Consider the following 15,199-nt stretch of genomic DNA (forward strand, 5'->3'; position numbering starts at 1 on the left):
CATTTCTGATTTTATTTATTTGCATCCTCTGTCTTCTTATTTTTGTTAACCTTGCTAAGGGTCCACCAATCTTATTGATTTTTTTTCATAGAACCAACTTCTGGTTTTGTTGATTTTCTCTGTTGTTTTCATGTTCTCAATTTCATTTATGTCTGCTCTAATCTTTGTTATTTCTTTCCTTTTGCTTGCTTTGGGATTAGTATGCTGTTCTTTCTCTAGTTCTTCCAAGTACACAATTAATTCCTCTATTTTTGCTCTTTCTTCTTTTTTGATATAGGCATTTAGGGCAATAAGTTTCCCTCTTAGCACTGTCTTTGCTACATCCCATACATTTTGATATATTGTGTTTACATTTTCATTTGCCTCGAGATACTTACTGATTTCTCTTGTAATTTCTTCCTTGATCCACTGGTTTTTTAATAGTGTGTTGTTGAGCCTCCATATATTTGTGAATTTTCTGGCCCTCTGCATATGATTGATTTCCAACTTCATTCCTTTGTGATCTGAGAAAGTGTTTCATATGATTTCAGTCTTTTTAAATTTATTGAGACTTGCTTTGTGACCCAGCATATGGTCTATCCTTGAGACTGATCCATGAGCACTTGAGGAAAAGTTATATCCTGCTGTTGTGGGGTGTAATGTTCTATAAATGTCTGTTAAGTCTAGCTAATTTATTGTATTATTCACATTCTCTGTTTCTTTATTGATCCTCTGTCAAGGTGTTCTGTCCATTGATGAGAGTGGGGAATGGAAGACTCCAGCTATTATGGAAGATGTGTCTATTTCTCTTTTCAGTGTTTGCCTCATGTATTTTTGGAGCATTCTGGCTCAGTGCATAAATATTTATGATTGCTATCTCTTCTTGCTGAATTGTTCCTTCTATTAATACATAGTGTCCTTCTTTGTCTCTTTTAACTGTTTTATATTTGAAGTCTAATTTGTTGGATATTAGTATAGCTACTCCTGCTCTTTTTTATTGTCATTTGCATGGAATATCTTTTCCCAACCTTTCACTTTCAATCTATGTTTATCCTTGTGTCTAAGATAAGTTTCCTGTAGACAGCATACAGATGGGTCCTGTTTTTTTTTTAATCCATTCTGCCAGTCTATGTCTTTTGATTGGGGACTTTAATCCATCCATTAACACTTAGTATTGTTATTTTACAGGCAGTACTTTCTTCTCCATTTTGCCTTTTGGATTTTATATGTCATGTCTAATTTTTCTTCTTTCTAACCTTACTGATAGTCTTCATTTCTACACTCTTCTACACACCTCTCTCTCCTGTCTTTCCCTATCTGTCTGTTCTAGTTTGCTAGCTGCCAGAATGCAATATACCAGAAACAGAATTGCTTTTAAAAAGGGGAATTTAATAAATTGCTAGTTTATAGTTCTAAGGCTGAGAAAATATCCCAATTGAAAAAAGTCTATAGAAATGTCCAGGGAAAGATACCTTGGTTCAAGAAGGCGGATGAAATTCAGGGTTTCTCTCTCAAGTGGAAAGGCACATGTGAACACAGAGTTTCTCTCTAAAGTGAAAAGGCACATGGTGAACACAGTCAGGGTTCCTCTCTCATCTGGAAGGGTACATGGCAAACATGGTGTCATCTGCTAGCTTCTTCTCCTGGCTTCCTGTTTCATGAAGCTCCCTGGGAGGCATTTTCTTTCTTCATCTCCAAAGTGCTGGCTTATGGACTCTCTGCTTCGTGGTACTGCTGCATTCTCTGCTCTCCTGAATCTCCTTCATTCTCCAAAATGTTTCCTCTTTTATAGGACTCCAGAAACTTATCAAGACCTACCCAAATGGGTAGAGACATGTTGTCACCTAATCCAGCTGAACAACCACTCATGATTAAATCACATCTCCAGGGAGATGATCGGATTACAGTTTCAAACATACAGTTTTGAATAGGGATTATTCTGCCTTTATGAAATAGGATTTAGATTAAAACATGGATTTTCTAGAGGACATACATCCTTTTGAACCAGCACACTGTCTCTAATGCTCCCTTTAGTATTTTTTGAAGAGCCAGTCTCTTGGTCTCAGATTCTCTCAGTAATTTTTTTGTCTAAAAATGTTTAAATTTCCAACTCATTTTTGGAGGACAATTTTGGTGGATATAGAATTCTTTGTTCGCAGTTTTTCTCTTTTGGTAACTTAAATATGTCATCCCACTGTCTTCTTGCCTCCATGGCTTCTGCTGAGAAATCTATACATAGTCTTATTGGGCTTCCCTTGTATGTGATACATTGCTTTTCTCTTGCTGCTTTCAAGATTCTTTCTTTCTCTTTGATATCTGACATTTTGATTAGTAAGTCTTGGAGTATGTTTATTTGAATGCATTCTGTTTGAGGTTCTTGGATCTGTAATTTTTAGTCTTTCGTAAGAGTTGGGAAATTTTCAGTGATAATTTCCTCCATTAGTTTTTCTCCTCCTTTTCCCTTGTTCTTCCCTTCTCGGACATCCACAACATGTATATTCATGTGCTGCATGTTGTTATTCAGTTACCTGAGTCCCTGCTCCTATTTTTCCTTTCTTATCCCTGTATTTTCTTTTGCTTGTCAGATTATACATGTCCCACCTCTAGTTCACTAATCCTATCTTCTGCCTCTTCAAATCTGATATTGTAGATTTCCATTGTTTTTTTTTTTTTTCTTCTCTTGTACTGTGCCTTTCATTCCCATAAGTTCATGGTTTGTTGTTTAAGACTTTCGATTTCTTCTTTTTTTTATTAATTAAAAAATAATTAACTAACACAACATTTAGAAGTCATTCCATTCTACATATGCAATAAGTAATTCTTAATATCATCACATAGATGCATATTTATCATTTCTTAGTACATTTGCATTGATTCAGAAAAAGAACTAGAAAGACAACAGAAAAAGAAATAAAACGATAAGAGAGAAAAAATAAAAATAAAAAAAAATAACTATACCTCAGATGCAACTTCATTCAGTGTTTTAACATAATTACATTGCAATTAGGTATTATTGTGCTGTCCATTTCTAATTTTTTGTATCCAGTCCTGTTCCACAGTCTGTATGCCTTCAGCTCCAATTACCCATTATCTTACCCTATTTCTATCTCCCGATGGTCTCTGTTACCAATGACATATTCCAAGATTATTCTCTAATGTCGGTTCACATCAGTGGGACCATACAGTATTTGTCCTTTAGTTTTTGGCTAGTCTTACTCAGCATAATGTTCTCTAGGTACATCCATGTTATTACATGCTTCATAAGTTTATTCTGTCTTAAAGCTGCATAATATTCCATCGTATGTATATACCACAGTTTGTTTAGCCACTCGTCTGTTGATGGACATTTTGGCTGTTTCCACCTCTTTGCAATTGTAAATAATGCTGCTATAAACATTGGTGTGCAAATGTCCGTTTGTGTCTTTGCCCTTAAGTCCTCTGAATAGATACCTAGCAATGGTATTGCTGGTTCGTATGGCAATTCTATGTTCAGTTTTTTGAGGAACTGCCAAACTGCCTTCCACAGTGGTTGCACCATTTGACATTCCCACCAACAGTGGATAAGTGTGCCTCTTTCTCTGCATCCTCTCCAGCACTTGTCATTTTCTGTTTTGTTGATAATGGCCATTCTGGTGGGTGTGAGATGATATCTTATTGTGGTTTTGATTTGCATTTCTCTAATGGCCAGGGACATTGAGCATCTCTTCATGTGCCTTTTGGCCATTTGTGTTTCCTCTTCTGAGAGGTGTCTGTTCAAGTCTTTTTCCCATTTTGTAATTGGATTGGCTGTCTTTTTGTTGTTGAGTTGAACAATCTCTTTATAAATTCTGGATACTAGACCTTTATCTGATATGTCGTTTCCAAATATTGTCTCCCATTGTGTAGGCTGTCTTTCTACTTTCTTGATGAAGTTCTTTGATGCACAAAAGTGCTTAATTTTGAGGAGCTCCCATTTATTTATTTCTTTCTTCAGTGCTCTTGCTTTAGGTTTAAGGTCCATAAAACCACCTCCAATTGTAAGTTTCATAAGATATCTCCCTACATTTTCCTCTAACAGTTTTATGGTCTTAGACCTAATGTTTAGATCTTTGATCCATTTTGAGTTAACTTTTGTATAGGGTGTGAGATACGGGTCCTCTTTCATTCTTTTGCGTATGGATATCCAGTTCTCTAGGCACCATTTATTGAAGAGACTGTTCTGTCCCAGGTGAGTTGGCTTGACTGCCTTATCAAAGATCAAATGTCCATAGATGAGAGGGTCTATATCTGAGCACTCTATTCAATTCCATAGGTCGATATATCTATCTTTATGCCAGTACCATGCTGTTTTGACCACTGTGGCTTCATAATATGCCTTAAAGTCAGGCAGCATGAGACCTCCAGCTTTGTTTTTTTTCCTCAAGATACTTTTAGCAATTTGGGGCACCCTGCCCTTCCAGATAAATTTGCTTATTGGTATTTCTATTTCTGAAAAATAAGTTGTTGGGATTTTGATTGGTATTGCGTTGAATCTGTAAATCAATTTAGGTAGAATTGACATCTTAACTATATTTAGTCTTCCAATCCATGAGCACGGTATGCCCTTCCATCTATTTAGGTCTTTTGTAATTTCTTTTAACAGTTTTTGTAGTTTTCTTTGTATAGGTCTTTTGTCTCTTTAGTTAAATTTATTCCTAAGTATTTTATTCTTTTAGTTGCAATTGTAAATGGAATTCGTTTCTTGATTTCCCCCTCAGCTTGTTCATTGCTAATGTATAGAAACACTACAGATTTTTGAACGTTAATCTTGTAACCTGCTACTTTGCTGCACTCATTTATTAGCTCTAGTAGTTTTGCTGTGAATTTTTCAGGGTTTTCAACGTATAGTATCATATCATCTGCAAACAGTGAGAGTTTTACTTCTTCCTTTCCAATTTTGATGTCTTGTATTTCTTTTTCTTGTCCAATTTCTCTGGCTAGAACCTCTAACATGATGTTGAATAACAGTGGTGATAATGCACATCCTTGTCTTGTTCCTGATCTTAGGGGGGAAGTTTTCAATTTTTCCCCATTGAGGATGATATTAGCTGTGGGTTTTTCATATATTCCCTCTATCATTTTAAGGAGGTTCCCTTGTATTCCTATCCTTTGAAGTGTTTTCAACAGGAAAGGATGTTGAATCTTGTCAAATGCTTTCCCTGCATCAATTGAGATGATCATGCGATTTTTCTACTTTGATTTGTTGATATGGCGTATTACATTAATTGATTTTCTTATGTTGAACCATCCTTGCATACCTGGGATGAATCCTACTTGGTCATGATGCATAATTCTTTTAATGTGTTGCTGGATTCGATTTGCTAGAATTTTGTTGAGGATTTTTGCATCTATATTCATTAGAGGGATTGGTCTGTAGTTTTCTTTTTTTTGTAATATCTTTGCCTGGTTTTGGTATGAGGGTGATGTTGGCTTCATAGAATGAATTAGATAGCTTTCCCTCCACTTCAATTTTTTTGAAGAGTTTGAGCAGGGTTGGTACTAATTCTTTCAGGAATGTTTTGGTAGAATTCACATGTGAAGCCGTCTGGTCCTGGACTTTTCTTTTTGGGAAGCTTTTGAATGTCTGATTCAATTTCTTTACTTGTGATTGCTTTGTTGAGGTCATCTATTTCTTCTTGAGTCAAAGTTGGTTGTTCATGCCTTTCTAGGAACTTGTCCATTTCATCTACATTGTTGTATTTATTAGCATAAAGTTGTTCATAGTATCCTGTTATTACCTCCTTTATTTCTGTGAGGTCAGTGGTTATGTCTCCTCTTACATTTCTGATCTTATTTATTTGCGTCCTCTCTCTTCTTCTTTTTGTCAATCTTGCTAAGGGCCCATCAATCTTGTTGATTTTCTCATAGAACCAACTTCTAGTCTTATTGATTTTCTCTATTTTTTTTTCATGTTCTCAATTTCATTTAGTTCTGCTCTGATCTTTGTTATTTCTTTCCTTTTGCTTGCGTTGGGGTTAGTTTGCTATTCTTTCTCCAGTTCTTCCAAGTGGACAGTTAATTCCCAAATTTTTGCCCTTTCTTCTTTTTGATATAGGCATTTAGGGCAATAAATTTCCCTCTTAGCACTGCCTTTGCTGCGTCCCATAGGTTTTGATATGTTGTGTTTTCATTTTCATTCACCTCGAGATATTTACTAATTTCTCTTGTGATTTCTTCCTTGACCCACTGGTTGTTTAAGAGTGTCTTGTTGAGCCTCCACGGATTTGTGAATTTTCTGGCGCTCTGCCTATTATTGATTTCCAGCTTCATTCCTTTATGATCTGAGAAAGTGTTGTGTATGATTTCAATCTGTTTAAATTTGTTGAGACTTGCTTTGTGACCCAGCATATGGTCTATCTTTGAGAATGATCCATGAGCACCTGAGAAAAAGGTGTATCCTGCTGTTGTGGGATGTAATGTCCGATAAATGTCTGTTAAGTCTAGCTCATTTATAGTAATATTCAGATTCTCTATTTCTTTATTGATCCTCTGTCTAGATGTTCTGTCCATTGATGACAGTGGTGTACTGAAGTCTCCAACTATTATGGTATATGTGTCTATTTCCCTTTTCAATGTTTGCAGTGTATTCCTCACGTATTTTGGGGCATTCTGGTTCGGTGCATAAATATTTATGATTGTTATGTCTTCTTGTTTAATTGTTCCTTTTATTAGTATATAGTGTCCTTCTTTGTCTCTTTTAACTGTTTTGCATTTGAAGTCTAATTTGTTGGATATTAGTATAGCTACTCCTCCTCTTTTCTGGTTGTTATTTGCATGAAATATCTTTTCCCAACCTTTCAGTTTCAACCTATGTTTATCTTTGTGTCTAAGATGTGTTTCCTGTAGACAGCATATAGAAGGATCCTGTTTTTTAATCCATTCTGCCAGTCTATGTCTTTTGCTTGGGGAATTCAGTCCATTAACATTTAGTGTTACTTCTGTTTGGGTAATACTTTCCTTTACCATTTTGCCTTGTATTATATGTATCATATCTAATTTTCCTTCTTTCTACACTCTTCTCCACACCTCTCTCTTCTGTCTTTTCGTATCTGACTCTAGTGCTTCCTTTAGTATTTCTTACAGAGCTGGTCTCTTGGTCACAAATTCTCTCAGTGATTTTTTTGTCTGAAAATGTTTTAATTTCTCCCTCATTTTTGATGGACAATTTTGCTCTATGTAGAATTCTTGGTTGGCAGTTTTTCTCTTTTAGTAATTTAAATATATCATCCCACTGTCTTCTTGCCTCCATGGTTTCTGCTGAGAAATCTACACATAGTCTTATTGGGTTTCCCTTGTATGTGATGGATTGTTTTTCTCTTGCTGCTTTCAAGATCCTCTCTTTCTCTTTGACCTCTGACATTCTAACTACTAAGTGTCTTGGAGAACGCCTATTTGGATCTGTTCTCTTTGGGGTGCGCTTTACTTCTTGGATCTGTAATTTTAGGTCTTTCATAAGAGTTGGGAAATTTTCAGAGATAATTTCTTCCATTAGTTTTTCTCCTCCTTTTCCCTTCTCTTCTCCTTCTGGGACACCCATAACACATATATTTGTACGCTTCATATTATCATTCAATTCCCTGAGCCCCTGCTCAAATTTTTCCATTCTTTTCCCTATAGTTTCTGTTTCTTTTTGGATTTCAGATGTTCCATCCTCCAGTTCACTTATTCTAACCTCTGTCTCTTGAAATCTACCATTGTAGGTTTCCATTGTTTTTTTCCTCTCTTCTTCTGTATCTTTCATTCACATAAGTTCTGTGATTTGTTTTTTCAGACTTTCCATTTCTTCTTTTTGTTCATCCCTTGCCTTCTTCATGTCCTCCCTTAATTTATTGATTTGGTTTTTGAAGAGGGTTACCTTTTCTATTCGTATATTCAGAATTAGTTGTCTCAGCTCCTGTATCTCATTTGAACTATTGGTTTGTTCCTTTGAATGGGCCATATCTTCAATTTTCCTGGTGTGATTTGTTGTTTTTTGCCGGCGTCTGGACATTTAATCAGATTTCCCTGAGTGTGAGACCCAGCCAGGTTGAAAGACTTTCCTGTGAAGTCTCTGGGCTCTGTTTTTCTTATCCTGCCCAGTATGTGGCGCTTGTCTGTCTGTGGGTCCCACCAGCAAAAGATGTTGTGTCTCCTTTAACTTTGGAAGACTCTCACTGCTGGGTGTGTGGTGGAGACAGAGGAAAGGTTGTAGGCTGGTTTTAATGGCTTCAAATTGTGAAGTCCTGGGATCTGAATTCCTTGAGAGAGGGATTCTACCTGAGATGTGTTTCACCCCTCCCATGGGGAAGGTTCAGGTGGTAGAGAGCCCTGAAAGCAGCCTGTTTCTGTGTTTGGGGCAGTTGCAACCTGTAATCCTGGCGCTGAGCCCAGAGGCACCAAGCCTCCATAGAAACAGCCGCAGAAGGCTCTGTTTCGCCCCCTTTCCTCTTTATCAGTTAGCCCAATAGGTGACTTCCGCCTTGATCAGTTTCGCCTGAGCTGGGGGCCTATTTTTAGTAGTCAGAATTTGTTTATTAATGCCACTACTGGTGTTTGGTTGGACTCAGTCCCTGCTCCTTTTGGAGACTCTTTCCTTTCCTTCCGGGTAGCCGCCTGTGGGGGAGGAGCGCCGGCCACCGGCCGCCACGGTTTGGGGATCTTGCTGATTCGAGACCCGACGCCAGACCGGGAAGCTGCCCGCTGGGGAGAGGTGCCGGTTGCCTGCTACCGTGACTTGGGGAGCCCGCTGATCCGAGACTCGTAGCCGGTCCGGGAAGCCGCCCCCGAAAGAGGGGCACTGGCCACCGCGGCTTGGGAAACTTGCCTCTCCGAGACTCTCAGCCGGCCCGGGAAGGAGGGAGGGAGGAGCTCCGGCCACCAGCTGCCGCAGCCCGGGGAAGCGCACACTGCTCAAGGATCTCACTGCAGCAGAGTTTCGCAGTTGGTCTAGCCAGTCCAGACTGGGGTGTGCTGTGTGTCCGGTCTCTGTTGTGGCTCCGGGAGCTGTTTAGTAGTTGTTCTGGAGGAGGAACTAAGACGCGCTCACCTTACTAAGCCGCCATCTTGGCCCTGATCCTCGATTTCTTCTTTTTGTTCATTCCTTGCCTTCTTTATATCCCCCCTCAGTTCTTGACATTTGGTGAGGTTTTCCATGTCTGTTCGAACATTCTGAATTAATTGTTTCAACTCCTGTATCTCATTTGAATTGTTGGTTTATTCCTTTCACTGGGCCATATCTTCAATTTTCGCAGTATGATTCATTATTTTTTGCTGGCATCTAGGCATTCTGGAGATTGTTTTATCTTTTTTTACCTAGAATTTTCTTGCTGGATGACTTTGTTGTCTTTCTGTTCTTTGACATTCAGTTCATCTTATTCTAGACCTCTAAATTAGATTTTGTTTAACAGATCAGAATTTTTCTGTTCTTCTTTTCTTGTTTCTTTACCTGCCTGTATGTTGACTTTCCCACACCCCTCCTTAGGAGGGTCTTCTTAGGTATTATAGACCCCAGCCATATTTTCCCAGACCAAACTGGCCTCCTCTCAGGAGAAAAGAGTCAACTGTGTCAGTTTTCCCTATTGGTGAGACCCAGCAGATTGAAAAGCTTTCCTATGAATCCTCTGGACTCTGCAGTTTTCCTATCCTGCCCAGTATGTGGCACTTGCCTGCTTGTGGGTCCCACCAGCATAAGGTGATGCGGTACCTTTAAGTTCACCAAATTCTCCCTGTTGGGGGCATGTTTGAGACAGAGGAGAGGTTGTAGGCTGGCTTTAATTGCTTCGCTTTTCCAGACCCTGGGCTCTGAATTCCTTGAGGGAGGGATTCCACCTGAGCTGGGCCCCACCCCTTTGCTGGTGAAGGCACCAGCTCTAGACAAACACTCAAGCTTAGTTCTGCCTATGCCTGGGGCATTTGGAGCCTGAGAAGATTTGAAGCTGTATCCAAAGTGTAGTCAAGCCTTAGAAACACAGCAATGAAAAAGAAAAATTCTTTTCAGAGCGGGCCCCCATTCTTCAGGTTTGCCAATCAAGAGCTTAAGTTGGTATGTTGCTCTTTGTATCTCCAGGTCCTATGTGCCCCCTCCTTTCCTTCAGGGCCCAGACCCTTACAAATATTATGTGCTATCTGGTCCAAAACCCCCCCTTTTTAATTTTTTTTCTTTTTCTATCAGCCCTGCCCTCTCTGCACAGGGGCAAAAACCAGCAACCTCAACTTTTACTCAAGGTTCAGATGAGCTGGGGGCCTGTTTTTAGTAGTCAGAATTTGTGAATTAATTCCACACTTGGAGCTTAGTTGTACTCAGCTGCTTATTGCTAGTAAAGTCTCTTTCCTTTCCTTTCTGGAAAGTAGCCTGTGGGGGACGGATGCCAGCACTGCAGCTTGGGGTACTCACGGTTCTGGGTGGGCTCGCTGCCAGTCCAGCTTGTCCAGACTGGGGTATGCTGTGTGAGTGGTCACGTGTCCCCAGAAATTGTTCTGTACTGTTCATGGCTATTTACTAGCTGCTCTAGAGGACAAACTAAATCCCATACCTCACTAAGCCACCATCTTGGCTCCCTGCTCTCCGTGTTTAGATGTTTTAATATAAACATTTTAAGGTTTTAGATATTATTGTTAGTTTATGTCACATCATCTCACCTACACAACTAAAAGTATTCCATGACTAGAATAGTACACAAAATTATTCAAATGGAACACAAATTATCAGTGGGACCAAAGCTATTCACTGAAGCAGCCCCTCCTTGAGTAGAGAAGGCTGGCAAGGTGTGAGAAGGACCAGAGACTTGGTATTTGCAACCCCCACCTGACTCAGGGTCAGCTTCCGACTTTGTTGCTCTATCTTCATAGGTCCAACTTGCTCCTTTCTGTAGATCAGCAACACCTCACCTTCCCTGCCCATCTCCCCATCCCCCATTCAGGCACAAATCTGGGGCAGTTTGCTTCAACAGCCATGGCATCCATTGGGAGGAATGAGGGGTGATTATACAATCTTCAGCAGGTTGGGATTTTAACTGTTTAATTGGGTTTGGGGTGGGGACTACAAATAACATTTTTTCCCATGCATTTACCTTCTTGCTTATTTTTTTTTTTAACCCAAAAATCTGTTGTCTGATTTCACTGTTTCCCTAAAGGCCTTTATGTCTCCAAAGATGAGAATCTTCTGGGTCCTGTTTATCAGGAGCCTATTGCCTTACTGAGGAGGGAAGCAAAACTCTCATAGTCCCCAATGCCCATTTCATAGCTTGATCCCACCAGCCCAGAGCCCCCACAAGGCCCTGGAAGTATCTTAAGTGACACCTGCATCTCCCCCTGGACATGCCAGATGTATTAGGAGTGTGGTTTGTGTCCCTGGGAAATGTCCTGACCACATTCAATGCAGGCAAAGAGGCTGGAAACTTGCAGCCTTTGTGACTTGAAGGTGCTGCCTCAAGAGAAGCGACCTGCTCAAAGGTCTTGCCACAGTCAGGACAGAGGAAGGTGGTTTGGGCATGGTGGGTGCAGTCTGTGCTGCAGCTTCTGGGTCACAAAGGCTGCTGAGCACTTTTCCTTCATGTAGTGGTCCTGGAAGTAGGAATCAGAGGAGATGGTGGATGCACGGTGGGCGAGAGGAGTACAAGCTGCTTGAGGCAGGAGGAGGGGCAGGAAGGAGATGGAAGAGGGAAAGTAGGAAGCAGGAGGGGAAAGTTGCCTAACACAACCTCAAAATCCTCTGTTCTTTCTTATACCTTCTTACTGAGAAGATCTATAGTTCCCATGGTGTGCACTTCTCTTATTGCAGTGAGCATTAAAACGGACTGTTTAAAAAACAAAAGGCATAAAGAATAATACAGCAAATACCAGTGTACCCACTTCCCAGCTCAAGATATAGATTTTTATGAGAACAAGAAACTCCTATGCATCCTTCCCTGATTGCACCTCTCCTTCTCCTGTAGATAATCATCGTGCTAAATTTGAGATTTGTCATACCCATGAATGTCTTTATACTTCTACACCACATGCACCACATGTGGATTTATTTCTAAGCAATGGATAGTACTCTTTATACTAATTGTATGAAATGATCTGCATTTTAATAGCTTGCTTTTTTCTTTTGACTTTTTTAGATTGATTCATTTTGATGTACATAGCTGTAGTTCACTCATTTTCACTGATTAATAGCATTCGATCTTATGAATATACCAAGTTTAGTTGTTTTACTGATAGGTATTTAGGTTGTTCATAATTTTTATTACGGACAATGAAGCTGTGAATATTTGTTAACATGCCTATTTTGTGTATTTATGTGACGATCGTTTTATGTGTTTGTAGACCATTATCTTCCCTTTACTGTGAATTGCTTAGTCAGATAATTTGCCCGATTTTTCCCAATGGATTATTTTTCTTTATTGATTTATAGACATTCTTTAGGTATTGTGCATATTCACATGTAAATATTATGTTTATATTCATAGAAACAGAATTCTGATTATAAGTGGATTTATTAATGTTCTAGTTTGCTAACTGCCAGAATGCAATATACCAGAAATGGAATGACTTTTAAAAGGGGGAATTTAATGAGTTGCTAGTTTACAGTCCTAAGGCTGAGAAAATGTCCCAATTAAAACAAGTCTATAGAAATGTCCAATATAAGGCATCCAGGGAAAGATACCTTGATTCAAGAAGGCCATTGAAGTTCAGAGTTTCTCTCTCAAGTGAGAAGGCGCATGGCAAACACAGTCAGGGCTTCTCTCTCAGCTGGAAGAGCGCATGGAGAACACGGCATCATCTGCTAGCTTTCTCTCTTGGCTTCTGGTTTCATGAAGCTCCCCGGGAGGCATTTTCCTTCTTCATCTCCAAAGGTCACTGGCTCGTGGACTCTCTGCTTCATGGTGGTGCAGCATTCTTTGCTCTCTCTAAATCTCCCATTCTCCAAATGTTTCCTCTTTTATAGGACTCCAATAAACCAATCAAGACCCACCCAAATGGATGGAGACATGTTCGTCACCTAATCCAGTTTAACAACCACTCTTGACTAAATCACATCATCCAGGGAAATGATCTGATTACAGTTTCAAACATACAGTATTGAATATGAATTATTCTACCTTTATGAAATGGGATTTTTTTTTTTTTTTTTTTTAACGTGGGCAGACACCGGGAATCGAACCCGGGTCCTCGGGCATGGCAGGCAAGCATTCTTACCTGCTGAGCCACCGTGGCCCGCCCATGAAATGGGATTTTGATTAAAACATGGCTTTTCTAGGGGGCATACATCCTTTTAAACCAGCACAATTAATAAAGTGTTTCATTTAGGAAAAAGTGTTCATTCACATGTTTACTTTCATTTTTGTATAGAAAACTCATGGTAAACACAAGTAATTCATATAGGCCAGCACTGACAATAATGAAGGAGGAAATAGCAATTGTAGATATAATTTCAGTGGCATGACCCTGACTTGTTTCATTTTCATAGCTATGCTCATGATCTTCTCAAGCTTTTCTGTTTACCATCATTTTGCTTTTTTTGATAAGTGTGAAATTAGTTACATAATGATTTAATGGTCTCAGTTACAAAGTTGTAGTATAGCCAAGAGAGAGAGTTTATCACCTATGCAGTAGAAGCTGTACTGCCTTTGACAGTGGTCATTGTCTACAATTCCTGAAATCTTACTCTATTTCTTGAAACCACTTAGAAGTAGAAGAACTTACAAGGAGAAATCCTTTTAAAAATCATGGGTTTATCTCTTGTCATCTCTTCTTTACATCATGGCCTCAATTATTTATTTTATCTCAATTTTATAATCACTATTTCTAAATTGTATTTGTGCCTTATGAAAATGTATGAAATAGTTGGTTATATGATAATAATAAAGGATAAATAACCACTAGATTTCAGAATAGGATAGAAAACTCTACTGAGGCCTTTCGCAAATTCCCAAGTAAGTTTGCATACTTTGTAGTAAAGCAATGATAAGGATATTTGCTTCTGGAATTCCAGACAGTCTCTTTCTTAGAGACTCATTGAATATGAATTTAATAGCTTTCAGGTAGAAGGACTTACAGGATGTGGTTGATGACTCCATGGTGTCAACTTTTGTACCTTGAAATTGATAAAATCTCTTCTCAGATTGAATTATGCTTCATTTTTTACTTTTTTCTCCCTGCCCCCCTCATTATTATGAACTTATAAAAGAAAGGAATATATTTAATCTGTCTTTGATCAGATTCTAGCACAGTTTTGGCTTTCAATGTGGTAGCTACTCATAATAAGTTTGTGGAACTGAACTGCTTTCATTGAGTGACCATCAACCCAATTGGAGTAGTTATTAGAAGGTTGACCACATGCTTAGATTTTGTGGGTAGAAATTTAGGATTAAAGGCCTAGAGAATGGCAAGTTATTTGGACTTATGGGTAAGATTTTTGCATTACTTTGGTCCTCTTTGCCAAGAAGAGTTCTATGAGAAATATGAAATTTATAGTTGCCTTCAAACTGAGCTAATAATTGATTGGCATTAAATTGTTTAAAAATGTTTATCTTGGCATTTTTCCTACTATAAAGTATTTTAATATTATGTCAGTCTGTCTCATAGTTTCAATAACTACTCGTACAGTTTCTCAGCATCCATATCTTTTCTGAGTTTTGATCCTATTTTCTCAATTGCCTAGTATATCGCCACCTTGCTGCCACACATGTGTCTCAAAAACCAAAAGTACTGCCTGGACGCTCCTCCCAATCACTTGTGTTCCTGTCTTATCTTTCTGTACTATTCTGTGTTATCACCATCTAGAGAGTTGTACATTCTAGAAGCTTAGGGTTCATTCTTGTTGCCTTCTCTTCCCTAGGTTCTCTAAGATCACTAAATTCTTTTGATTATACTTCAGATGTGTCTTTCCTGTCCTGAAATGCTTTCCTACTGCCCTTGTCCAGGCTTTCTCGCGAAGTGGAATTATGACAGTATTCTCTTAAAAGGATTCCTAGGCTCAGTCTCGTAAGCTAGTCACACGTATTCACTTCAGCCTCGATACCCGTTTCCTTTCCAAAGTCCAGATCTGAGTCCCAGGCCTCTACATGTATATTTTTCCTGTAATGAGATGAAGAAAGTTATTTTTAGCAGAACAATTTTTTCATATTAAAAATATATTCTTTTGTTTTGTTAGTATTTATGTAAATCCCATATGGTGAAAGGATTAGCCCCTTGAGTAAAAATGGATGTGAGTAACAAGTGAGGTCACTGAGCAAGG

At 38.9% G+C, this 15,199-nt stretch overlaps 1 protein-coding gene across 10 annotated transcripts in view; it reads left to right on the top strand.

The window, feature by feature from the left end:
• Positions 1–15,199, top strand: part of MEI4 (meiotic double-stranded break formation protein 4) — a 304,891-nt gene that overhangs the window by 28,561 nt on the left and 261,131 nt on the right. Inside the window, exon 1 of one of the 10 annotated variants that reach the window (XM_077159258.1) lies at positions 14,834–14,946. The exons of 8 other annotated variants lie outside the window; for them this stretch is intronic. The gene's annotated coding sequence lies outside the window, so the exon portion shown is untranslated. Of the gene's footprint in view, positions 1–14,833; positions 14,947–15,199 lie in introns of those variants that run through there. One more of the 10 variants, XM_077159261.1, reaches the window with a different exon arrangement.

The sequence above is a fragment of the Tamandua tetradactyla genome, chromosome 5 (assembly GCF_023851605.1).
Source record: "Tamandua tetradactyla isolate mTamTet1 chromosome 5, mTamTet1.pri, whole genome shotgun sequence".
Lineage (NCBI taxonomy): Eukaryota > Metazoa > Chordata > Mammalia > Pilosa > Myrmecophagidae > Tamandua > Tamandua tetradactyla.